The sequence below is a fragment of the Podarcis filfolensis genome (assembly GCF_964270895.1).
Source record: "Podarcis filfolensis genome assembly, chromosome: 14".
Lineage (NCBI taxonomy): Eukaryota > Metazoa > Chordata > Lepidosauria > Squamata > Lacertidae > Podarcis > Podarcis filfolensis.
In genome coordinates this window covers 4,569,902-4,596,672 of record NC_139616.1, presented here as the reverse complement: position 1 = coordinate 4,596,672, position 26,771 = coordinate 4,569,902, and the positions used below count along the sequence as shown (strand labels likewise).

The 26,771-nt window shown below is 45.4% G+C and overlaps 1 protein-coding gene across 6 annotated transcripts in view; it reads right to left on the bottom strand.

The window, feature by feature from the left end:
* Positions 1–17,460, bottom strand: part of TPM1 (tropomyosin 1) — a gene marked incomplete at its 3' end in the record, with an annotated part of 58,640 nt that extends 41,180 nt beyond the window's left edge. For 3 of the 6 annotated variants that reach the window (XR_014541691.1, XM_083586955.1, XM_083586947.1), the window contains exon 1: positions 17,226–17,346. Of the gene's footprint in view, positions 1–17,097 lie in introns of all 6 variants that reach the window. The other 3 variants (XR_014541689.1, XR_014541690.1, XM_083586957.1) reach the window with 3 other exon arrangements.
* Positions 17,461–26,771: the final 9,311 nt, after the last annotated feature.

Sequence of the window (26,771 nt, the reverse complement as noted above, 5' to 3'; positions counted from 1 at the left end):
GTCTGCGAAGGGGAGGGGACCACTTTGCTCTCCAGGGTAGAAGCTTTTAGCAACCAGTCCAGTTGTCTAAAGTCAAAGCTGCCAGCTTGTGCCGCCTGGAAGAATGAGGGACACACTAGTTGCATCACTGCATTTAACATGCAGGGCACTGCTGATTGCCTCACAGGCTTCTGGAAAAGAGCAGTCTTTCTGAGCAACCTTGAGGCAATTGCTCTGCCTGCCTAGGAAATGCTGACTGGAAGAAGGGTGAAATGACCCAGAGAAACATTTGTATGTTATGTAGGTGTATGTGTGGTTGTGCAACAGAAGAAAAAGGAGTTGGTGGAAAGGAAATATATTGCAATCCCTCCCCCCCCCATTTTGTTTTTCAGTTAAAAACACACACCAAACCCCAGGTCCCAACAGGGTTAGAGAGCAATGGGATAGGTGCAGGGTAGCTGTGTGTCCTGTAATGAGCACTGTGAGGGTTTGTAGGAGCCGAGCCTTGGCCGGGTGGATCTTATGTGAATCAGGTGCAGGCCGGCAAGCCCAGTCAGGTGATGAGATGTGCTGCAGCTGGAGGCAAGTGCAAGAGGACTATATAAGGCCTGCAACTTAGCCTGGGTCTTTGCCACAGCAATGTAGTCTCCTGCCAACTGGCATCATCATCATCGTCATATTATTATTATTATTATTGTGCAAAATTCACACACACTTTTTACAAACCAATTTGCCCTAATATAAAGCATTTTATATGTTAGATTTACAAATATAGATGAATTTTTACGCACCCTTTCTTTCACTATATGCATTTTCCCACATAAATAACTGCATTGCAAAATTCAGAGGTATGAATTCTGATTATTCACATTTTGTTTTGTAAAGTGTGAATTGGGTTAGATTCACCTTTCAGTTCAAACCAAAACAAATTTCTCCCCAATTCCTTATGCCTCCTAAAGACCTTCCTTTTTGAATAAGTATTTTAAGTAGAGATATTTATCTCCATCTGCATCTGTAGAGAAACTATTTTAAATGTTTTTATATATGGAATTATTTTTACGATTTCTTAATTGTTTTTATACATGGAACTGTTTTTAATTCTTTTTATGGTGAAGGGCATATAATAAATTGTAATATAATAATAATAATAGTAATAATACTTAATAATAATAATAATACCAGAAGACAGGAGAGCAGGAGTGGCCTTGAAGTCACCCCCTGGTCAGCAGACTGAGCAAGCACACAGGTTGTCTGGACACAATCTCCCCCAGGATAGCAATATGCCTCTTATTTCATTTTCTATTTAATGGTTATAGGAATTGTTCCTCAGTTCTCACCATTACACATAAATTAGCACCTGCAAATTTTGTGCAAGTTAGTGTCTGCCCTCGCTGGGCGTGGGAGGAGTGAGAAAGACAGGCAGGCAGGCCTGACCCATGTCAGGTACAAGCCACAGGGAAGTTCTTCTGCAGAATGATTAGGATGAGGAGGCTCTGCAAGAGAATTTCCCAGTGGACTGGATCCCATGTATGTGAACCGCTGCTTATGAAAGTCAATGTTTGGATGGCCTGGCTAAGGCACCAAAATGTTCTGAGCTGACCCTCAGGAAAAGAATACGACTGAGCTGCTTTCTAAGGAGAAAGTCAGGGTCGGTTTCACTGGATTGTGAGCATTTTGTCTACAGAAATCCAGGAAGAGCCTGGCTGCTGGTTCAGACCTGAGGCCCACCTGGCCCAACATCCTGAGGCCTAAGGGAACCACACAAGCAGTACTTGCCCTACTTGTGACTCCCAGGCAAGCAACCGAGGTTCCCGTAGGACTCGCAATACACTTAGTGAGTGAAGCAGCAGTTTCTCCCATGCGTGGCTGTCCTCACCCTCCTCCTCCTCCTCTGTTAAACGGAGTCATCCTGTTGACTGCATCTGTAGGACTGGTTTCACCAGTTCTGGGGTAAACTGTTTTTCAACTGAGTAAGCATTTATGTAGGCTGGTTAAAGGGAGTTTATGTGTGAGGGACTATTATTTTCCAATGCAATGTCTGATTGCAGTCCTTTGCTGCAAAGTACATGGCACTTAAAAGTCAATACTGTTTTTTGGGGGGGGCATAGAAAGAAATATGTAGCTTAAATAAAATGGATATGCAAAATCCATCCCATGAGTGTTGGAATCGGGGCAACAACCTCTCTCTTATTCTTTTGCCTTATGGAACTGGGATTTACTTTTCTGGGTCAGTGCCACTCAGGCCTACACTGGAGTTCTGAGGGTCCAATATCAAATCTTGTCACAGCCCCCTTGGCTGTACAGATATAAAATTCCTAATGTGGCAATGGCTCACACCCTCCCTCATCCCTCTATTGCCTTCTGTCTCACTTTAGATTCCCTCATCATCATCTCTCTTCCCTTTCTGAAGCCAAGAGGCCTTGCCCAGTTCCTCTTCTTGATCCACTCTTTTAACCACTATTATTATTATTATTATTATTATTATTATTATTATTATTATTACAATTACTTTATCCACCGCCTTCTAAACCACCATCTCAAGGAGATTTGCACATAAGATAATTAAAAACAGTTAAAAAACACAAAAACAACAAATAAATTTAAAACAAGACTAAAAACCTAAGAAGCCGGCACTCGTGGCAAAAGACCCATTTTTCCAGCTTGGAAGGTCTGTTGGAGCAAAAATGTCTCCAACTGTTTCTGGAAAGTTCAGAGAGTGGGTGCCTGTCAACAGGGATGCTATTCCACAGAACAGGAGCAGCCATGCTAAAGCCCTGCTCCAAATTATTGCAGAAAGGTCTTTTGAGGTCTTTGGGACTTGCAGGAGAAACTCTCCTGCAGACAGCAGCAATCTATTGGGCTCACAGCTCCCTTGACCAACCACATTCTTTCTGCGGCACGCCTGTAGGGCTCAGGAGCCCAGTTATGTCACCCCTTGCCTGTAGACCTGGCAGCCCCTCTCTTGTGGAGGGTTCCCTCAGCCTCCTCTCCTTGAGAGTCCTCTGGGCAGCTGCTGAACTCTCCCCACCCCTGCTGCCCAAAGATAGGTGCCTCCTCACACTGCCCCACAAGGGCCTGAGAAGAGGAGGCCCCCATCCTTAGTGGCCCAACGGAGACTGGCCCAAGGTGAATGTGAGGCCAACACTTTGGAGGTAACGCTCCACTTTGCAAAGGCAAACCTCACACCAGACGTGCAACAGTATGTCAAGGAGCATTGCGCCTGCTTCCCCTGACCTTTTGCCTTCTTGGCTAGAAAACAGGGTTTTCCCCCTGACCTTTTGTCCTCTCACAATTTGTTTGTTAGACATATCGCTTGGCTGGAGTATGACGGGGGACGCAGACGTAACCAAGTATCAGGGAAAATATTTGAGGGAAACACCTGCTGACAAGTGTCTAATGCTGGAAATGTGCTTAGATGGCAATACGTTAAGTTCAGGGTGGTTTCACTACTGTTTCCAATTGTTGACTTCTGCTAATAAAAGGAGCCACGGCAGAGCTAGCCGGCAGCTTGCTTGGAGCATGCTTGCCAGCGTGCTTCTGCACAGCTCACCTGCATCCAACCTCCTGTCGTCTCCATTATTCCTACGCAGCACCTTACCTTGGGGGGCAGCAGCAGGTGCTCTGATTTATTTTATGCGCAAAAGTTGGATATCAATATTGAACTAAGCACTATCATCCCCAGGCCCCCTCCCTTCTCCCTTCCCCCACCCTCTTCAAACAGAATCAGCCCCTGATCTCAACAAGCAACAACAAGGCAAAGAGAAGGCGTGTGGCTGGCTCTCCAGGGACCTGCGTCTCAGGACCATCTGGCTGCCCGCCTTTGGAAACAGAACACTGGGCTAGATGCACATTTGGTCTGATCCAGCAAAGGCTGTTCTTGTGTTCTATATGTGGCAGAACTTGAAACTGATCTCAGGGGCCCTGATGCCTTGTTCCCGGCTCGTGCCTCCAAAGCAGCCTTCCGAATCATTGAGGAATGTCGCAGCTGCACACTTTAAGAGGTCTCTGTGTCACTGTCACAAGCAACTCCAACTGCTTGTTTTAAGGATTACTGAGAAGAGTGTGGCTCTGAAAAACAAAGAATGGAATGGGCAAATGTGTGTCCGACCCAGCCTTGTCGTTTCGGACCAATGTGGCTTTGCGTCTGGCTGGCCCTGTTAGCCAAGGCGGCCTTGTTCCCATCAAACTGTCATTCAAGAAGACATCTCCTTGCTTGCCTGCTGAGTCCCTTAAGGGCGAGAGTATTTATAGTGCACCCTGCTGCACCTGCCTGGGTCTGTAACTCAAGAGACTGAGCTCAGATACCAAGGCAAATGCTGGGTGCTAGACATTGTGAGCTAATGCCTTGAAATATCATGCAGGAGGAAGGCTTTTCTTCATCTTTCATTTTAATGAGGGACCAAACCCTTTACTCACTGGGTAATACTATGGACTTTCCCTTCAACAGGCTCTTTACCATGAGGCTGAAGTTGGTTACTACTTCCGTGTATGTGTGTTTGTGGCATGTTTGACAGTTTCTGGCTCCCAAGGAAAGCCTAGCATCCGATGCCATCTTAGAGGACATTCTCCTGTAGGTGTGGGTGTCTCATAACCACCACTTCTAATAGAACACATATCTACAAGACTGAGGGCAGAAATACAGAGTGTGAAAAGACTGAAATGGCCTCCAACAGCTGGTATTCAGCAACATTAGTGCCTCTGTTTGTGGAGGTGGAGCCTAACCATCGTGATAGCCTTATCCTCCATTAAATTATCTAATCCTCTTTTAAAGCCACCCAAGTTGGTGGCCATCATTGGGAGTGAGTTCCATAGTTTAACTATGGGCTGTGTGAATAAGTACTTTTTAAAAAATCTGTCCTGAATCTTCCAACAGGGAGGGAGAAAAGCTTCTCTCTCTCATCATTGTCACCACACTGATGGTGCAGTAGTAAAACTGGAAGCATAGGAGCTCATCATGGCAGGCCCCATTGCCATGCCTTCAGGGAGAGGCCAAATGCAAGCATCTCTGTTGATCCTTTAGTACACAACAATTCTTCCTAAGAGCAGCACTGCATAGCGTAACACCCAGTTTATTAGGAACCAGTAGGACTGTGATTGTATGCATCGCTTCCTGGGAGTAAGCACATTGATGCTTAGTTCAGACTGCATGGGTTCAGCTTGAAAAACACACTGAGCCTTAGCAAAAGACCTTCAGATAGCTGAAATGCAAACGTTAGCCTTGGATTTGAAATGGAAAACTTCTTGTAATGCAGCATGACCACTTACACTGCTCAGCTGAAACAGGAATTCCATCAAAGAAAAGGAAGTACGTATCCAGCCCCTACTTAATCTCTGAATTTGTCTGCAAACACACCATACATTCAAAGTACATTTCCCCCAAGAATCCTGGGAAATGTAATTTGCTCCTCACGGAGCAACAATTACCAGCATCCTTGACAAACTATAGTTCTCAGGATGCATTTCATTCACTTCAAAGATAATTGATTTTCAGGATTTTGTCTGGGCAGTAGTGGCATTGGTTGGTCAAGTAGCAGTCACTTAGTATTCCTTCTTACAGAGCGTACATCAGACCTAATAATAATGATGATGTATTCTGCATACTATGCCTACAGTGTACTTATTTTAAGTGGAAAGAATGGCTTCCAGATTAGTGTTTCTGAGTAATGGAGTATCTGTCTTTTTCTTTTCTTTTTTCTTTTTACATTCTGCTGTCTCCTCAGTAATGTTCCAACAATGGCTATCAAAATAGTAGCTAGCAGCATCCCAGGGAGTGGGGATGCAGTTCACAAGCTCGGTCTTCATGTGTCAAAATGTTTACCTGCCCCCCAGCCCTCTAGGGAACTGCAGGAATCGCTAATCAAGTAGAATTGAAAGTTGGCCCAGAGAGGGCAGAGCTCCAGAATAGCTGGATAACAGGACAACGGCCAGAGAGGAGCTCCTGTTTCATCACCATCTATTTTGGCACTTGCTAGACAATTGACAGAGCAGACAATGGGCTTTATTGCACGCTAGACATTGGTCAGAGTTATTCTGAGGACCGGTTCAAACAGCCGTATTGTTTTCTTAGCCCATGAATGGAACCCACCTGAGTTGACTTTCTGCCAGTGTTGGGCTGTGCAGTGTTGGCTCATCTAGATCAGTAGTTTCAACACTGACTGGCAGTAGCTCTCCAGGGCTTCAGACAGGAGTTTGTTCCAGAGCCAGGGTATTGAACCTGAGACCTTTTGCATGCAAATCATGGGCTCTGCCCACAGACCTACAGCCCCTGGTAGGTAACTGACTAGGCAGGATAAGAATCATGGCAGAATGTTAAGACTCTCAGCTTATCCACACCTCTGTTTGTCTTGCTGGGGAAGCCTGATTTCAGCGCTGAATCTGAGCAAACAGCAATCAGGTTGATGGCTGTTTGTTCTGTTTACTGCCAAAGAGTGGGTTTTCTGGGGGAAAGCAGTAGGGCAGAGGTCCCCAAACTAAGGCCTGCTGGCCAGATAAGGCCTGAGGGACTTGTTTATCTGGCCCGCAGCGACCCCCGCTGCCCGCTGCCGACGTCTGCTATTACTGGCGCTGCGCTGCGCGGCTGTCCACTTCCGAGTCGGAGGAGCACCAGAAATAGCTTGTGCGCATGCGCAAGCATTATTTCTGGTGCACACCTGGGTCGGAGGAGGCCCGTGCACATGCGCACAAGCTATTTCCGGTGCTCCTTCTACCCGGAAGTGTGCTGGAAATAGCATGTACACATGCGTATGGGCACGTGCTCCCCCGCCCTCCAGCCCACCACGCGATTGGCACTGGAGACACCGGCCCGAGGTGCAGTAAGTTTGCTGACCCCTACAGTAGGGCAATGGCAAAACTGCTCAGACCCATGCCCAGGAAGCACAGGACAAGCAGAAGTGTGGACAAGCCCTCTGTCACCTGACAGGAAAGCAAGACCCAGTCAAGGAATCTAAGGGGACCCACAGCCAAGTCCTTGGGCGTGATGCAAGCTGTAGCCCTGTGGGCAGCCTGAGCACAGCAACCAGAAGCGGAGCCACAAAGGGGAAGTTCACAAGGAGCCCAGACCTTCCGAGTGTCCCTATTTTCCAGGGATGTCCCTGATTTAGAAAAGCCGTCCTGGTTTCTGATTTGATCCCTGAATGTCCCACTTTTCCTTAGGATGTCCCTATTTTCATTGGAGAAATGTTGGAGGGTATAGAGTTATCCAACCCCCGAGCCGTCTGAAGGCAATCCTGAATAGGGAAGGGGTTTTTTTTAATGTATAATGTTTTATTATGTCTTTATATATGTTGGAAACCACCCAGAGTGACTGGGGCAACTCAGTATGATGTGTGGGGTATAAATAGTAAAATTATCATTGTGGAATGGGACACCCCTGTTTTCATCAGAGAAATATTGGAGGGTATGGGAGCCAGGTTATTTGTTGCAGGATGTCAGAGCTGGACTGTTGGAGCAGAGGGGCCAGTTCCCAAATGCCATTCTGACTGGGGTCAAAACCAATGAAGGAGCTGGGAGTCCGAACAGGACAAGGTGTAGCAGGAACCCCCCCACCCCAATCATTCTGTTTGTACAAACTTCACACACACACACACTCACACACTACATTCGCCACATTTCTGTTATAAATTCATGGAAAATCAACCATACATCGGATTTGCACTGTTCCATTTTATTTTACTCCATATGACAAGAACTATCAAAGGGGGGTGCCTTGGTCCTGGTCAGCCATAATCCCTTCACCGTCTCAGCACATCCACAGGAGCCCTGCCCAGTTGCTATGCCAACCCTGATGATCCCAGACAGAAGACAATCAAGATCACAAAGAAGTTGCATATGGGAGTGGATTCAGCATGGACTGAAACAAAGGACAATGATCAGATCTTCCCTCTGGGGGCAGGAAACTGCAAACTCCCCTTTGTCTCCTGGAAGTGACTCATGGGGAGGGGGGAAAGGAGGAACTAGCCAGGTGACAAGACACTCAGGTTACCACCAACTCCTCCCTCAACCCCTCCTTTCTGTAATGTATGCATGATGTTTCTGGGGGTGGGCTTGACCTAGAGGAGGGGAATTTCAAAAAGTTTTATAAGACCTTGCACACTATTTTTCTGGGTCTTTCCTCTCTCTTGCAAGTGAGGGGAACACCCTGTTGCAACAGTTCAATAAAGGCCAAGCCTACAGGCTGCTGTTTTGCTCCAAGTTATCCTGGTTGGTGTCTTTACTTTTTGTCCAAGGGAGCCCTCGGATATTTCCGGCAACAGTTTGGCGACCATGCTCAGGGACACTTGGTTCTCCTGCGAAGGTGAGGAGGGAGATAGAGGGGATCGGGCGCCACTGGGCAACCTTAGCCCAGGGATCCTTCTTCCTCTCCCTGCCTCCTCTTTGTGGGCGGTAATCAATCGTCACCAAAAGCCCAGCCAGGGGGAGCAAAGGCAAGGTCAAGCCGGCTAAAGGGAAAGGATCCCGGGATCTGCGGGGGACATCTTCGAACGTGAGTATGGTTTGAAGTAAATACATTGGGAGGGGGGTGGAAGAAGCAGCGTCCCCACGACAGCCAGACTTTCCTTCTTTCATTTCTGACGATTACCCCTCGGAGTCGTCCGGGTACGTCTTAAACTCTCCCCTTTTCTCCCCCGATTTTCCCCCTCGGAGTGTGGCCAGGGAGATCGCGGAACTTTACGGTCAGACGATTACCCCTCGGAGTCGTCCGGGTACGTCTAAAACTTTCCCTTTTCTCCCCCAATTTCTTTTTCGGAACGTGGCCGGGAAATTGTGGTACTTTTACTGTTTTCCGGCGTTACCTCTCGGAGTCGTCCAGGGACGTCTTATTCTGTCCCCTTTTCTCCCCCGTTTTCCGTCTTGGAATCGAGTCCGGGAAAGCGTGGCTCTTTACTGTTTTCCCTGACGTCCCTCTCTCGGAGTCGTCCAGAGGCGTCTTTTCAAAAGTATTGTAACGCAAGGTCATTTGCTTCCTTTCAAACCTTAGGTGTTTTCTCGGACCCCGATCTGGCACGGCATTGCGCAGGCGTTCAGTAGGGGTCCGAACTTAGTCTCAAAGGCTAGGCAGGAGGCTGTCGTGGTGGTAGAGGGGGAATTGGGGCCCCACACTAGGACTAGTTGTGTAAGCAGTACTGAGGCAGAATTTCAGGATCCGTGGTTGTGTAGCGGGTAGAGAGAGAGACCCGTGGTTTTAAGGCTGATGTTTGAGGTTTTATAGATGATAAGTTATTTGCGGTTCGTTGATAGGCAGGAATTGAGTTAAAGAGATAATCAAAGGTACCTTAAATACTGAAAGAATATTATTTTCTTCTTTCTACCCTTTCCCCCTCTTTGTCTTCCCCCTTGTGTGTCCATTCTTTCTGTCCTTTTCTGTCCTTTATACTAGAGGGAAATGGGAGCTCACTAAAACACCCTAGCTGGACTCCTCCTGGCAACAAAGCTTCCATGAAGCCTTTTTGCCCCAGAGAGGATTCTAATATGCCCCTCCAGCTTGTCATCTCCAGTTGGAAAAATAAAATAAAATAAAGGGGCAAAATGGTCTTTCAAGTACAAAGTACGAGACCGTTGCAACTTTTAGTGGGTAGCTTAGGCCCACCACCTGGGCCACCTCAGGGATCCTTCAACACAATCAGGGTGTGAACCCTTAGGGAGAGCTGAACATATCAAATTTGTGTTGTTAAACTATAACCTAAAACTAAACATGAAACCGTAAACTTAATGGTGCTCAGAAGGCAGTAGATATAATAACAGCCCAGCCTGAGAGCCCACACATTAGAGAACTTAGTTTCTTAAAAAAAAAAAAAAATGAATAAGAGATGTACTCAAAGATCTAGAAATATTTAAAGGGTTTGTGTTTACATTGGCTTCGGCATCCACAGACTGTTCTTAAATGCACATAGTTTTTAAAATTGCAAGCTTGCTTCAAAATTTTAAATCTAAGGAAGCCATGTTGGGCCTTGTCAACCTGAAACAAGACAAAATGGAGAATGAAGTATGCAAATGTTTGTTCTTTGAGAGAAGCTCTAAAAGAGAGTTTTCCTCCCAAGTGGTAAAATCCTGTATACGTGCTACTTGTGTTCTGGAAGGAGGATTACCCCACCTCCTTCCTCTAGTTTAAGTGAGGAGGGTGATTTTAAGTCTAATGGTAAATGATGTTTTGTTGTAACTTTTGAGTTTGTGAGTACACCTGTGTTCCAGTCTATTTTGGAATGTGAAGTTAACCTAATGTTTCTGCTGCAAAAGCCTAGTTGAGCACAATTGCTCTCTCAAGCTAAAATGCAGTGTATGTATTTCATCAAGCACATGCCTATGAAAGTATGGTGTTCCTTCTAAGAAAAATATGTGAGTCCAGTTTTAACTTTGATTTGGTTGGACAGAAGAGTTATTGTAAGGCTCCTGATATCAGTCTCTATAAGACTTCCTGGCCTCTTTTCTCAGAAAATGCCCCCCCTTGTTCCATTCTGTCTCTTTCAGTTTTTTTCTCCCTTCTTACTTCTGTGCCAGGTAAATTTACTCCCGAGTAAGCTTCCTTTAAAGGAAACTGCAAAGAGGGGGGGGGGGCAATCTTTCCTAAGGTACCCTGCATCTCACTTTCCTATGTGTGGTTATTTAAAAAAAAAAAAAAAAATCTAAATTAGGCTTACTATTCCTCTGCAAGTTCAGAAAAAAAAAAATTGTTCACTTTTGTATTCCCTTTAAATCCAATCTATGGCTGTTTTAACTATGCTTAATAAAAGATCCTCTCCCTATCTTAGAGAAAAAAAAACTGTTCACTTCAATCTTCCTTTAAATATCATTTCACTAGGAACTTGCATTCTTTAGTCTAAGGAAGTAAACTCCCTCAAGCTATCTCAAGATCTGCTAAAAGGGTTCTGTGTAAAGTTGGGTACTTTTATTTTCCTCTTCATTAGTACATGATAGGAGCATAGATGTTTCCTTTCTCAGTTGTAAATCTGTACTTAAATGGGTATGTCTCTTTGATAGTACAAATCTTGCTGTGAAATCTTGCTGTGAACCCTATATTTTGGAGGGTTGGACTAGATGACCCCAGGGTCTCTTTCAACTCTCCCAATTTGTGGCTGTGTGGAAGGGACATGTGTCTGCAAGCATTGGAGGGTAATTCTTAAATTCTGGTGTGGTGATGTAGTTGAAATTCAGCCTAGCTTTGCTCTTTAGTTTTAAAAGGTGAGAGGTGAAGCCTTGATGGTTTTGAAGCACAACTGGTAATATCAAGCATTTGAGTGATTAAAGTGTTTATCATTTTGTCTACTATTTAAAAATCAGACTTCAAAGTCAATTCAAAGTTTAAGCACATAAAAATACATATGCGCCTTGACCAATCCTGTAAATAAAGGGCAGGAAAAAAAATATATATATATTTTGTCTGCAAATGGTAAGGCTGAAATGACTGAGAATATTAAAAAATAAATAAATAAAATAAATCCTATGAATTTTGACTCTCTGGCCATTTTCCCCCATATATAAGGGCGTGGCATTGTTCCGCGAATGGCCAGAGGGATATTAGCCCTTTCCTGTACATAAAGGAAGCAGTCCCTTTGCTTGGGCTACAATTGCTAGCTTTGGTGAATACTTGAATTGCTGAGTTTCTCTTTTTTGTTTTAAAATCTAACCCTATTTTAAAATCTACTCCTTACCCTCACCTTCCCTTATTCAAATGGTAATTTAGCCAAAAGATTCAACATTTTCAATAGTATAAAAGGTTTACTGAGACATGAACTCTGTACATGCACAGAGGCTAGATCAGCTTAAAAAAAAAACACACACACACACACACACACACACACACACAAAAGAGAGAGAGGAAGAAGGGGGGAACTGTAAGGGGGAAGAGGAGGTTTCGAGAGCTTGGGCTGCAGGGAGAAACTTATCCAAATTTCCTTATGTAAAACTTGGAACCATTGAGGGAAATTACCCTTAATGTGTCTTTTGCCCCAGGGGCTACGGAAGACAAAAGGGTAAAAAAAAAAAAACTAAAAAAAAACAAACAACAACAACAAAACAAAAACCTAGCCCATCAAAAGTCAAGAGCTTTCCAGGTTCCAAATCTTAACATGCCAAATTCTTTTCACAGGTAAACATCAAAACGCTCCCACTGTGAGTTCCACTCTTGACTAGTCCCCCCCCCCACAGGATTTAACTTTTACAACAGGCTTTGTGTGCATTATAGGAACAGCATTCCTGACAGAGATTTTCAAAGAAAGAAAGAAAAAAATTTGTTTCCCCCTTTAAAACAGGATACGTGAACTCGGACCCACATAAGCAAAAAGTTTAATAACTTGCCAATTGTGTTCAAATTAACAAAGGTTTTGTCCCTTCGTTTCTTCCACAGCCAAACTAAGTGAAGGAAAGCAAACAAACTTGGCAGATAATAACAGTAATTATATGGAAATGTGATAATAATATTGGAATGAATAAAATGCTTAATCCGCTAAGATTTTTATTATTTGCAGCTTCCCACGTAAATTGAAGGACATCCTTTTTTGCCTTTTTGCCCCTTCTAACTCTGTCTTTAAGTCCTGCCCCTTACAGGATATCACTTCTACAGATGTGTTACTACAGATCCAATGAAAAGCTTCGCCACCACAAGACTATTACCTGCAGCAACAACAACAGACACCAAAGTTTTCAAAGTGGCCACAGCAAATCCTTTCAAAGGGGAAGTGGGGCTGACAAAGGGGGGTGGAGTAGAATTCTAAGGACATCTTCTCACTTTTGAACCTCAAGACTGTGCTCCAGGATTCTAAAGATACATACATAAAATATCACAATTGTCTCAAGATATGCAACTGATACTTAATTAGTTTGTTTTGTATTATGTGTTATTATGTAGGAATGTTGAAATGTGTCTGACAAGTGTGTTATTTCCACAAATGGGAAGGGGGGGCTATTTTTGTGGCTATTTTTGTGTGTAATTGTTTTTATGTTTAATGTCTTATTCCTTACAACCCAGTGGAGGATTCTCATACATTTTATGCTTTTTAACAGACCAGGCTATTATGTAGTCCAGTGTTTAGAACTAGATAAATTTATAACCACATTTAGTTGTTTCACCTGGCACTCTGCCAACTTCCCTACCCATTTTAAAATGTGCCAAAAACTCGCTTAACCAAAGAGAAGCTGATAAGATACATGAAAGTGCATATGCTTTGGTTTAGCAGGAATAATCCCTTATAGAGTTAAATTGACTTATTTGGACAAATGCCCTTTAACAGATTGGTTTGAGAAGTTGGGAACCATGGGGCAAGATAAATTCAAATTGGACTCATTTTTGAATTGGGCAAGTGTATCCAGGCTGCAATTAGCTTTTTGGTCCTTAAAGTGCAAGTGAGCAACTTCCCATGACTGCAAGACCAGAGCCTATAATAATAAAATCCCATAGAATGGCCAAGGCAAGGACATTTCCCTCATGACGTGCCCAAACCTGTGCCAGCTGGGGTGAGTGCCAGGCAACATGGTTAATATGAAAGCCCTAAGTGGATTCACCAGGGATTGCCACTACTGTGACACCAGGCCGGTGTGAGACCACAGAAGAGCTACCTTGACACCTGAGAACACAAAAATGGCGGGGGACAAAGCAAACTGCATTTTTCAGTCATTAGTGGACCTTCCTGCTAAATGTAAAGCATACGCCACTATTGAGAAAATATTTCTTCCAAGGTACTAGAGTGCCACAAGTAACTGAACAACAAAATATTAATTTTACGTGATATCCTAAGTCTAATTATGTGCACTGTTACACCATTATATTTCTATGCAAATGTCCTTAAGAAGCATGACATCCGAGTCCCTTTCAGGTACACATGGAGACACGCATCTGGGACGGAGAATAGCAGGTTAATAATTACCACCTTAAATTGTGCGGAGAAAAGGATTGCAAAGTAGCCACCTTTGCAATCTTATCTCCGAAGGGGGGAACTGTAGCAGGAACCCCCCCACCCCAATCATTCTGTTTGTACAAACTTCACACACACACACACTCACACACTACATTCGCCACATTTCTGTTATAAATTCATGGAAAATCAACCATACATCGGATTTGCACTGTTCCATTTTATTTTACTCCATATGACAAGAACTATCAAAGGGGGGTGCCTTGGTCCTGGTCAGCCATAATCCCTTCACCGTCTCAGCACATCCACAGGAGCCCTGCCCAGTTGCTATGCCAACCCTGATGATCCCAGACAGAAGACAATCAAGATCACAAAGAAGTTGCATATGGGAGTGGATTCAGCATGGACTGAAACAAAGGACAATGATCAGATCTTCCCTCTGGGGGCAGGAAACTGCAAACTCCCCTTTGTCTCCTGGAAGTGACTCATGGGGAGGGGGGAAAGGAGGAACTAGCCAGGTGACAAGACACTCAGGTTACCACCAACTCCTCCCTCAACCCCTCCTTTCTGTAATGTATGCATGATGTTTCTGGGGGTGGGCTTGACCTAGAGGAGGGGAATTTCAAAAAGTTTTATAAGACCTTGCACACTATTTTTCTGGGTCTTTCCTCTCTCTTGCAAGTGAGGGGAACACCCTGTTGCAACAGTTCAATAAAGGCCAAGCCTACAGGCTGCTGTTTTGCTCCAAGTTATCCTGGTTGGTGTCTTTACTTTTTGTCCAAGGGAGCCCTCGGATATTTCCGGCAACAAAGGGAAAGGGCTACCTGGAGCTCAGTGTGCTATGCAGGAGGAAGGCACCTAGTTCAAATCCTGATATCTCAAGATTTCTGTCTGAAACTCTGGGGAACTACTGTCAATCGCTGCAGACAAATTGAGTTGGGTCAGAGTTGGGGAACGTCTTTTCTGCTGCGGGTAATCTGTTGGGGGCCACATGCTGGATGTGGGTGGGGCCACCTCTTTTTCCATCTCTGCTGCCCTTTTCATTCCCCTTCCCTTGCTTCCCCAGTGGCCTAGTGAGGGAGGGACGAGAAATCAGACCAAGAGCCACAATAAATTAGTCCTTTATGGTTCGTTCTCAGTAAGCCGAGGACAGACAGTTTGTGCCAATTTGGGAGAATTTGGTGTTCCTCTTGGACTAAAATGAGAGACCTAAACAGAAGGAGGTGGAGTGCTAGAAACGAGATGGTCTGGTTTAGTGGACTTTGTTGCAGCCAACGGTGCTAATTTTCATTCTGAAACAATTGGTTTTTCATTATAAAATGATGGTGTGGTGTGTAAGTGTGACCTCTGCTGGGCCTCACTAATGTGATCTTGCCACTGGGCAGGCCAGAAGTTCCATCAGGGCCTGGACTCACGTGCTGCAACGTGCAAAGTGAGAGCATTGACACAGAATTTGGTACCTGACACAGGAACTCAAAATTCCACATGACACCTCCTTCGGCTGGCAGGTTTGAGACTGGCAGGACCAGACTTTATATATATTCTTGCTTAACGCTGGTGCTGCACTACATTTTCAGTGGTGAAAATGAGTTGATACTGTAATTCTTGGAGTGCCACAGTGCCACAATGACATTTGTAATGCTAGAATTGCAGGGACCCAGTGCTGTTTCTTGGCGCCCGGGGTGGGCGCACAGGTGGAGCACACTTGCCCAGCCCTTGCCACCACCACAGCCAGACAGGTGCTCTTACACCGGGTGGGAGCAGGCTGCGGAGGGTGCTCTTCACCCTCCACTCTCACCAAGCCCCCACCACTGGAGCCAGGCAGGGTGTAGGGATTTTTGCAGGGGCCAGGGGCGCCTGGTTCATGCCCCCCAATTATGCACCTGGGGCCACAGCCCCTCTGCCCCCCATGCTACACCACTGTAGAATTGTATCAGAATAAGCTCCACCTGGGGATGCGGGTGGGGCTGTGGGTTAAACCACAGAGCCTAGGGCTTGTCGATCAGAAGGTCGGCGGTTCGAATCCCCGCGACGGGGTGAGCTCCCGTCTCTCGGTCCCTGCTCCTGCCCACCTAGCAGTTTGAAAGCACGTCAAAGTGCAAGTAGATAAATAGGTACCGCTCTGGCGGGAAGGTAAACGGCGTTTCCGTGCGCTGCTCTGGTTCGCCAGAAGCGGCTCAGTCATGCTGACCACATGACCTGGAAACTGTACACCGACTCCCTCGGCCAGTAAAGCGAGATGAGCACCACAGCCCCAGAGTCGTCCATGACTGGACCTAATGGTCAGGGGTCCCTTTACCTTTACCTTAAGCTCCACCTTAAACTCAAAGCCTTTCTACATAGCCCAGAGAGATTACGAAAGTTCAAGGACCCATTTCCAGCTAGTCAAAAACAATGTACAATGTAGGGCTGGTGGGGGTTGTGGCCTGGGCAGAGGCCAAAGGGCCTGACAGAGACAGCTGGTGTCAAAGAGCAAGCAGTCAGTAAATCACACTGTTCAAAGTTGGAGTTAACTCTTTATTAGCCAAAACACCACCTTCACAGACTTGGCTGAGTGTCAGGCTTACTGAGCACAGCAGCTCATCTCTGGTTTTACCCCATGAATCAGCTGCTGAGGCTGAAAGTTGGCACCTCCCCACAGCCATCTAAGTCACCTCCTCTCCAGTGCTTTTTCCAAGCCATCAGAGGCTGCGCCTACATGAAGCCAACCTCTCCTCCACCCTTTTCATGCCTCTTCTGCTTCTGGGAGACAAGGCAGGAGGAGAGCTAGTCATGGCAGGTGGGGGAGACACCTGTGACTCTTCACTAGCCTGATTCATCTCTGCCTCTTGGTCTCTCTCCCTGCACTTGTTGGCTTCAGCTTCTGCCTCTGCCTCCTCTCTGCCACTGGCTCCCCCAGCTCACTATGCCCTGCTATTTCTTCAGTTTCCAACACCTCCTCTTCCCAGTCTTCTCCCTCTTCTCCCTCTGACCACTCATCTTTCTCCCACCATCAGTCCCCCACCTCTGAGCCTTCTTCCCTTGGCAGTTCCCCACCCAGTTCCTCCTACAATTCCTCTGCGTCCATCCAGTCCATGACATGGGGGGGGCACATTTGACCCCTGGGTCTCAGATCTCCCAGCCCTTCAGTAAACCTGGAGGTAAAACAGTAGCAACAAGTTATCATCCAAGAAAGCAATGTGAGCCCCACAGAGACTCAGATGTGCATAGCAATATATTATAACAGCAGTGCTTTTTTCTAAAAAAATGTTTAGGGGTACTCTCATTTTCCTACTCTTATTGAAATACTGCTCCTAAATGAGGCCAAACTTAGATTCACAAAATGTTTAGGGGTATGCGTCCCCCTGTGACCCCCAACGAAAAAGCACTATATAACAGCATAAAACATTTGAGTTAAATTACCTTTTTCTTTAATGAAGGGTGTGTGGCCAGCCAAGGTGGGTGAAGCTGTGCCAGGTAAGTCCAGGGCTTTTTTTGCTGGGGGAACTCAAGGATACGTAGTACTGGCACCTCTTTTTCTAGAAGAAAAGCAGAGTGCTAAAGGAGAAGGGATGGAGCTAAAGACGGAAACAGCTTTATCTGTAATATATTTTTCTCCTGCTTATTGCACTGGCCGCATGGGAGGGCTTGAGGCCACTTTTTAAATTGGCTGATTAGATGATTGAGGAGGAGCAAGCAAGGGGCAGTGAAGCAAAGTTTATTGTTCAAGAGGAGAATTTGGCCCAGATCTCAGATGATTCCCTGTCTGCATATGAATATTTGACATTTCTTGCTCACTGTTTCCATGTTGTGTATCAACTTTATAGCTCCTTCATTCCGTTCTTACCAAGGAAAGAGGAGTTTTTGTTCTGTTCTGAAGATAAGAGCCATCTGCTGGGGAACAGCAGGTGAGATGTCAAGGACACCCAGGAAAAATGTTGACGCAATACATCTATGAATGAAAACAACCAAGAAGGAGTTGTATATTATTTTCATAATGTTCTCTCAAAATTGGCAGAGGCATTTGTCCTGAGGTCATATCCTGACCAGTTTTGTGCCCTAAGATATTTTGGGCCCCTCCTGGGCTCTGGTTTCTGATCACAATTAATAATAAATTAATGGATCAACCCACCAAAAAGACAAAAGGAGTGGAGCAGAAATTGTTGGTGGCAAGGAAAATTAGGTATAAAAGGAGAATTCCCTGGATATGAATACCTAAGCTTGGGGCAAGTACTCTTTCGTGAGAGAACCAGTGGCAAAGTAAGGTCAGGTGGTACCCGGTGCGAATAAATTCATATCAACCCCCCCCCTTGAAAATGGTTTGACTTTATTTCATATTTTGGGGGGGGGCCTACAGCTGAGGGGCAGAACAGCTTACTCTTTGGCATTAACCCCTTCATGCATGAATTAGACTTAAACATGTTAGTTATATGAGGCTGGTATCCCACAAAAATCATCAAAATTGTGGAACTTTTCTGCACAGCTTTTCAAACGGGCAGGTCTCTTGCACAACCATGTATTACTTGGATTTATAACAACATACTTTTAATATAGTAAGCACAGATTCAGTTATATTGCTGCTTTTGGGTCCCGTCTCCCCAAATAGACCATTAGTGTCACCTACAATTTTTATACAAATAATACATATTATTGCTCACTGGGGCAAGAGGGTTTGAACACACAACGCGAATCCTGCCCTGGTCTCCAGGTTCTACTCAAAGTGCTGGTTCTGACCTATAAAGCCAGGACTGCAATATGCCCAGGACCACCTCTCCCCAATTGTAATCATCATCTTTGTGTGCCTCCTCCTCTGTGAGAGGTCCAAAGGGCAGCAGTACGAAGAGCGAACCTTTTCTGAGGTGGCTCCCTGCTTGTGGGATGCTCTCCTCAGAGAGACTTGTCTGGTGCCTTCATTATCTTTAGGTGCGAGGCAAAAACATTCCTCTTCTCTCAGGCCTTCGGCTAATTAAACAAACTATAGCCTTTTAAACGAAGGGGAGAGGGGTATTATTATTGTTTGTTACTATGTTATATATTTTTGTGCTATTATATTATAGATAGTTAGATAGATTAGATAGATAGATAGATGATAGATAGATAGATAGATAGATGATAGATAGAGATAGATAGATGATAGATAGATAGATAGATAGATAGATAGAGATAGATAGATGATAGATAGATAGATAGATATAGATAGATGATAGATAGATAGATAGATAGATGATAGATAGATGATGCACCCATCCATTCATATGGAAAAGATTTTGGCAGGTTGAGGATGGGAGTGGAAAGGAAGAAGAGCAAAATAATTTTACTTCAGATAGGGATGAATGAAGCAGCCAGTTTTGTTGTTGTTTAGTTGTTTAGTCGTGTCCGCCTCTTCATGACCCCCTGGACCAGAGCATGCCAGGCACTCCTGTCTTCCACAGCCTCCTGCAGTTTGCTCGAACTCATGCTGGTAGCTTTGAGAACACCGCCCAACCACCTCGTCCTCTGTCGTCCCCTTCTCCTTGTGCCCAACATCAGGGTATTTTCCAGGGAGTCTTCTCTTCTCAGGAGGTGGCCAAAGTCTTGGAGCCTCAGCTCCAGGTTCTGTCCTTCCAGTGAGCACTCAGGGCTGATTTCCTTCAGAATGGAGAGGTTTGATCTTCTTGCAGTCCATGGTTTGATCTTCTTGCAGTCAAGAGTCTCCTCCAGCACCATAATTCAAAAGCATTAATTCTTTGGCGATCAGCCTTCTTTATGGTCCAGCTCTCACTTCCATACATCACTACTGGGAAAACCATAGCTTTAACTATATGAACCTTTGTTGGCAAGGTGATGTCTCTGCTTTTTAAGATGCTGTCTAGGTTTGTCATTGCTAGCTCCTCAATTTCTCATTTTTTCAGTCTAAAGTTTCTGCATCTGTTTGTGATTACTCACACCAGAATTCATTAGTATTTTAGTGTTCATTTCTCCAGTCCTGATATGCACGTTTTTGTTGCCTAGTATCAGTGCTGTTTTTCTGGGGGTACGCAGGGGTACGCATACTCCTAAACATTTTGTGAGTCTAAGTTTGGCCTCCTTGAGGGGCAGTATTTCAATATGTGCAGGAAAATGAGAGTACCCCTAAACATTTTTTTAAGAAAAAAGCACTGCCTAATATACACATCTTTTTTGGAAACAATTTCCATAAATATAAGGCATTTCTGTGTGCTACTATGATGATGCCCATAGATGTGGACACTTTCCCCAACAGACACATTTTTTGGTTGGAGAGCTGCATTGCCCACCCCACTCCCCCAAAATCCCCAGAGGTCTGCAAATATCAAAGGGTGGGGTGGGTTGTTTTTTTTTTTTTTGCGAGGTTCAAATTAGGTAAGTTTGCACTAAGAACCTCAGAAAAACTCAGCTGCTGGACCAGGCCAAAGGTCCATCTTGTCAGCATCCTGTTTTCATAGGGCCCAGCCAGATGCCCTGATGAGAAACCCCCACCCAGGACCCAAGTGGAACAGCAGTGTTCTCCCCACTGGTAGTCAGAGGTAGGCTGCCTCCAGCAATGGAGGTAGGACCTATTCATCCTGGCTAATAGCTGTTGATGGCCTTATTCTCCATGAATTGGTCTAATGTTAAAGCCACCCAAGTTGATGGCCCTCACTGCCTCTTGTGTGAGAGATCCATAGTTTAACTCTGGGCTACATGAAGAAGGTCGTTCCTCTTGTCTGTCCTGAATCTCCCAACTTCCGCTGCCCACAAGTTGCAGCATTATGAGAGAGTGAGGGAGAAAGTGCTAAAATCTGAGCACAATCAAATTTCTCCTGCCTCCCTGCTTTGAGGGTTCCACCACAATAATGTCATTTATGAGTCAATGTTGAGGGCATACCTTTCCCTTCCTGATATTTTTTGTGAGGTTTCCTTCTGCTTCCTATCAAAATATCTGGAACCACCCACTGGAGCTGACAATATTGTGTGTCCGAAAGGCACAATGGGTGTTTAATGAGAGTGGCTTTTGTGTTGCCAGGATTTTGCTTTTCAGGCTCCCTATCTGTGCTAGACAGAGCTGGGGCTTCCTGTCTAGATGGAATGTTTGCAAAAGGCCACTTGCTTCTGACAGGGCAGAACTGCATGTTCAGAGTGTTCCAGAATCTCTCCCATATGTAAAAACAGACCTCTGGCTCTTTTGGGGGGGTGTTAAAATATTTTTTGAAATAGGGCAAGTCCCCAATCATTTTTAAAAATACGATAGTGGAATAATTATATTAAATAAACACACTAAAGAACAGTTGTTTCCCTACATGGTATACTAAGGGCACAACCCCTGGTAAGTTTTCCTGCTTATTGGAAGATTGTTTGCCTGTCTACATTCTAATCGCATCGTTACTCCTCCAAGGAATGCAGAGTGGTGTAAAATGGTTCTCTCACTGCCCCAAGTTTATAAATCACAACAACCCTGGGAGGTAGATTAGACCAAGAGGTATTGACGGGCCCAAGGCCACCCACTGCACTTTATGGTGGGGGGGGGGGTCCTGAAGCTGCATCCTTCCAGCCCTCATCCAACACCAACGCAGGGATGGAGAACTCCTACCAGCACCCTTCAGCATTGCCAAGGGTCAGGGGCTGTGGAACATCTGGAGGACCATGTCTCCCACCCCTGCTCAAACAACTGAAGCAACCCCAAATAGTTTAAGAGCCTGAGGCAGAAAACCCCCCCAAATGGTAGCACCCTGCAAACCACAATCATTAGCAGAGGGCGCAGTCCATGAAAACATTATTGCTTTTCTTTATCAGATGAAAGATCCATCTAGCCCCGGATTATCTTCCCTGCCTCCTATGCTTGTTTCTTGTGTGTGGCATTCAGAGATATACTGCTCTTCTACATGGAGGTTCCTTTTAGCTGTCATTCCTAACAGAAGCTGATAAACATGTTGCAGACCCTCCAAGTGTCCCTATTTTCCAGGGACATCCCTGATTTAGAGAAGCAGTCCCAGTTTCTGATTTGATCCCAGAATGTCCCGCTTTTCCCTAGGACGTCCCTATTTTCACTGGAGAAAGTTGGAGGGTACGGAGCTCTCCAACCCCCAAGCCGTCTGAAGTCAATCCTGTATAAGGAGGGTTTTTAAAAAAATGTTTAATGTTTTTATATATGTTGGAAACCACTCATAGTGGCTGGGGCAACCCAGTCAGCAGTGTGGGATATAAATAGTTAAATTATCATTATGGAATGGGACATCCCTATTTTCATTGGAGAAATGTTGGAGGGTATGGGAGCCAGGTAATTTGTTGCAGGATGTCAGAGCTGGAGTGGGAGCCAGTTCCCAAATGCCATTCTGACTGGGGCTAATGGGAGTTGGAGTACAGCAACATCTGGAGTGGCCTGTGGCTGCAGTTGGGCTACTACTGTATAGATTCCCCTCCCCTAAAGGACCCGCAGGGCTGCCTAGGTCTTCTGTGTGTCTGAGCAGGACAGCAAATGGGTGGAAAAACCAAAATGTTGGAATGAAATTGTTTGGCTTTAGTAGAAATGATATAAGGAGTTATGTATAAATAAGCATTAAGTTTTAAGTTTTAAGGCATTTTACGGTAAGATAAGGTTAAATAATGTAAGGTAAATTGAATAACAGAATATGGTGAAAGATGGAAAGGATTTGCTGAGTTAATTAATAGGTTAGACTGTCAAGATAAATTATTTAATAATAATTGAAAAAGAGGGAAAGAATTTGCTGAAATAATTAATTAAGCTAGAATACAGAAAGGGAGGTGTGAGGAGGTCAAGGAAACAAGCAAATGAAAGATAAGATATGTAATATGGGATTTGTATTTTTCTTTCTTGATGATGTTGTGTTGTTGTATTGGTTTTTATGTACCCTTTTTTTCTTTTTTTCTTTTTTTTCTTCTCTTTTTTGTAATCTTGAAAATTCTTAATAAATATCATTTAAAAAAAAAAAAAGCAAATGGGTGGAAAAACCAACTCCTCCTCCTCCTGGCTTTATAAGCCTCTCCGGAAAGCTGAGTTGCCGCAGCCAGACTCAGAGATACAGCGAATTCTCTGCACTCCAGCATCAGGCATGACAAGCATTCTTCTCGAGGCTATACCCAGCACGGACCTCTCACACAGACTGCTAAAGACAATCTCTTAATCCTCTCCTCTCAGCACCAGTCCCAGAAGAGTACACAGGATCCAAACACAAACTCTGCCATGACCTCGCCTTGTTCCTGTAGTAGCTGCTTCGCCCCATTTGAGGTCGGAGGTGCCAATCAGCTGGCACTGCGTGGTCCGGTCTTGGCAAGCGATTTTACTCTAGGCTGGCGGGCCAGGGATATTCCTCTGAAGAGCTTGCCCCTCTCTGTATGATGCCAGAGAGAGAGGTGGGAACAGGAGCACAGAGCATAATTATATTTGCTTGGAATCTCATCTTTCCTCCTCTCCCTCCTGGGGCCTGAATGTGCCTGTTCATGTGTCGAAAGAATGTGTGAGGTGCTTGTGCTACATAGCCCTGCCATGGCCACGTGTGTGGGCCATACTCCTCCCCCCGGCTGCGTGTTTGACAGCGATGTGAAGGGACTCCATGCACACATTTCAACTCCTCCTTTAATTGTTTAGAACTTGAGTCCATCCAGTGAAGATTCGGGACAGACAGGAGAAATATTTCTTTTATGCACAGTGTGCTGTTAATATCTGGAACCCACTTCCACAAGATTCATGGTGGCCACTTATTTGGGTGGCTTTAAAAAGGAGATAAGGCAACAATAAAGCTGTCAGTGGCTACTAGCCACAATAGCTGCATTCTCCCTTCACTGCGGGAGGAATGTGCCTCTGAAAATCATTTACTGGGAATTGCAGGTGGGCAGAGACATCTGGCAGACCACTTGAGAACATGATGCTTTGATTAGAGCGGCCAACTGCCTGATCCAGCAGAGCTCTTTTTATTTTCTTAGCAGTTCTGATCCCTCACTTGCATGGAGGAGTTTCCTAGAGCCCCTTCGGATGGTCAGCAAATGCACAGCTGATGGATGTAACGTCAGTGTGTGCATCAGCAGAAGACTCAGCCCCTGATCCCATAAGAAGGAGGGTGCCTTAGACTCACAGGACTGCCAGAGGGTGGGGGCTCCAATCTTAATTCATCCCTGAATATAGTTCATTGCTTTGTTTGCTTGTTTTTCTGCACACTACTATGTTTGTATATGCTGGGAATATAGAAAAATTGAAGCAAAACACCGTGTCAACATGTTAATGAGGCACCACCAAAAGCTACAAATAATTAGGTAAAATGATTTACTAGGAACAGGAACCAAGAAATGCAGGCTGTGGGGAGAACCTAGGCGGTGGCAGTTACAAGTGGTGGCTGCCCTAAAAGCCTAGACACAGGGGCCGGCCCTAGCATTAGGCAGAGTGAGGCAATCACCTCAGGCGGTAGATGCTGTGGCAGCCTCCCGCCCATGTTCCTCCTGAGCCCGTGGTCATTCCCATCTGGTGTGTACCACCCTCTGGACTAGTGTGCCACTCCTGGGTGCTCTGGAACACATTGTCCTCTTGCCAGTGTTGATGTACGATTCAACTGCCAGTGCAATCAGCTTTTGCAAATGGAACAGAAATGACACCATTTTGTCTTCTGCCTTGGGCAGCCACACATCTTGGACTGGCCCTGCCTACACACAACAAGAGGCTGAAAAGAATCAGGCCCAGAGGGCGGGTGGTGGTGGGTGGCTGATCTGGATGTCCAGCTTTCCCATCGTAAATTCCCAGCCTCCTTTGTGCCCAGGTGGCCCTTTGTGTGTAGGCCACAATTCACTCAGGGCGAAGCAGGCTATATCGGGCAGACCCCTGCCAAGGATGCCTCTTATCAGGAATGCTTTTGTAACTCTAAGCAGTTACTCACAGAATGTCTGGAGCGTTGCCTGAGCTCCCTGTAAACCAGGCTGTCTGTTTATTGAAACCAAACAGCTGGCGAGGATAAAGGAGGGCCAATTGTTGCAGCCACTTCTGAAAGGAAAACAACAAAACCGGACAGAGAATAAAAGGACGCCTGTCTATCAGCAGGGCCCCTCCCTGGGCATCCGCTTTCAACACACCACTAGGCACAAGCCAAGGTAATGAGTAACACCTCCTGTCATTATGTTCGATTATCACAGGAGTAAAACCCCAACAGATGGAGAAGCACTTTAGAAAGCGTTCATGACAGTGGAGCGTTCCTAACTATATTTGTAGTCATGGATGGAATCTGTTTAAGCTTCTTGATAACGTGTGGAGATCAAATGCCCGGAGGGGGGATTAATCTCTAGTATGTTCCCCAGCTAGTATGGATGGGATGCTGCAGCAAGTATTTGCAGGGGGGGGGGGTGCTGGAGAACAAATGAAATGCTTATGGTATAAAGAACAAATGAAATGCTTATGGTATAAGGCACTCACACATCACTTGATGCAATGCCCATCCACTGGGGGCGGGTGTTGTTGTTGTTTAGTCGTTTAGTCGTGTCCGACTCTTCGTGACCCCCTGGGCCAGAGCACGCCAGGCCCTCCTGTCTTCCACTGCCTCCCACAGTTTGGTCAAACTCATGTTCGTAGCTTCGAGAACACTGTCCAGCCATCTCGTCCTCTGTCGTCCCCTTCTCCTTGTGCCCTCCATCTTTCCCAATACCAGGGTCTTTTCCAGGGAGTCTTCTCTTCTCATGAAGTGGCCAAAGTATTGGAGCCTCAGTACTGGATCACTTCACAGTGATCCCTTCATGGATCACTGCCTTGCCGTGGCGAAGGGGCTTGAATAACTCAGAGAAGCTATGAGCTATGCCATGCAGGGCCACCCAAGATGGACAGGTCATAGCAGAGAGTTTTGACCAAACGTGATCCACCTGGAGCAGGAACCAGCAAGCCACTCCAATATCCCTGCCAAGAAAACTCCATGGACAAAGACAACGGGGGCGGGTAGCCCCTCAAATATTTTATGTGTGTGTGTGTGAAGGACCTCAGCCCCTAGGAGTTGGTTCCTATCCTCTGCATTTTACAAAGGGAATGCGGAAGCTAAGGACAAGGAGGAAGCTTATTTGAAATGACCCAGAGCTGTGGAAGAGAATAGCAGTGTGGTTATTCTATTCTATTGGTCGATTGTGGGGCGTCCCTTATCAATCCTGGTTGATTATGTGATCCTGATCGTTGTCTCCCCCCCACAAAAAAAGCTCAACAACTTTGGTCACTGCCAGGTTTTCTATAGTGGGAGTAGGACATTTCTGCTATATGGTAATTTATGGACCTAATAGGGATCAGGCTAGCAGGTGGGGCCCATTACTTAAATCATAGGAGCCTACACAACACAAAACACTGTTGCTGTATGTAGGTTTTATTTTATTTTATTTTATCTTATTTTTTGGAAATGCACATCCATGTTTTTTCCTTTACATTTTTTGGGGGCCCCCAAGACAGTGGGACCCTAAGCTACAGCTTGTTTAGCTTATACGTAAATCCAGCACTGACTGCTAGAGTACATTATTAGTCCCTCAAAAGCAACAGCCACCTTCACTGCCAGAGTCACTTCTTGACTTCTTGACCATTGTCACTTCATGACAATTGCCTGTCAGATTCAAACTTTGCTCTGCTTCATGGCGTGTGTGTTATGGGGGTCCTGACTTTGCACGATTTTGCCTTTATGCATGAACCCCTGGAACCCAACCCTTGCCTAAGTGGTGTTAAATTTTGTCTTTGCTCTGGTTGCCATATTACCAAAGTCTGTCCCTAAGCCCAGTTAGGGAATATTATCATCGGCTTTATACTGAGATGGCCCAGTAGCCTGTTTTGCCTCCTGCTACAGCCCAACTTGGCAGGCAGCAGCTCTGCACGGCCCACGCCCAGACTTTCTGTTTAACTGAGCACTCGTCCTGGTTTGCTTGCACAAAGCTGAGGGAGATTAGATCACTCCCACAAAAGTAATGACATGGTCTCAGGCAGAGGAGGGTCTTTACCAGCCCTGCCACCAAAGGTCCCCTTTTTAAACAAGC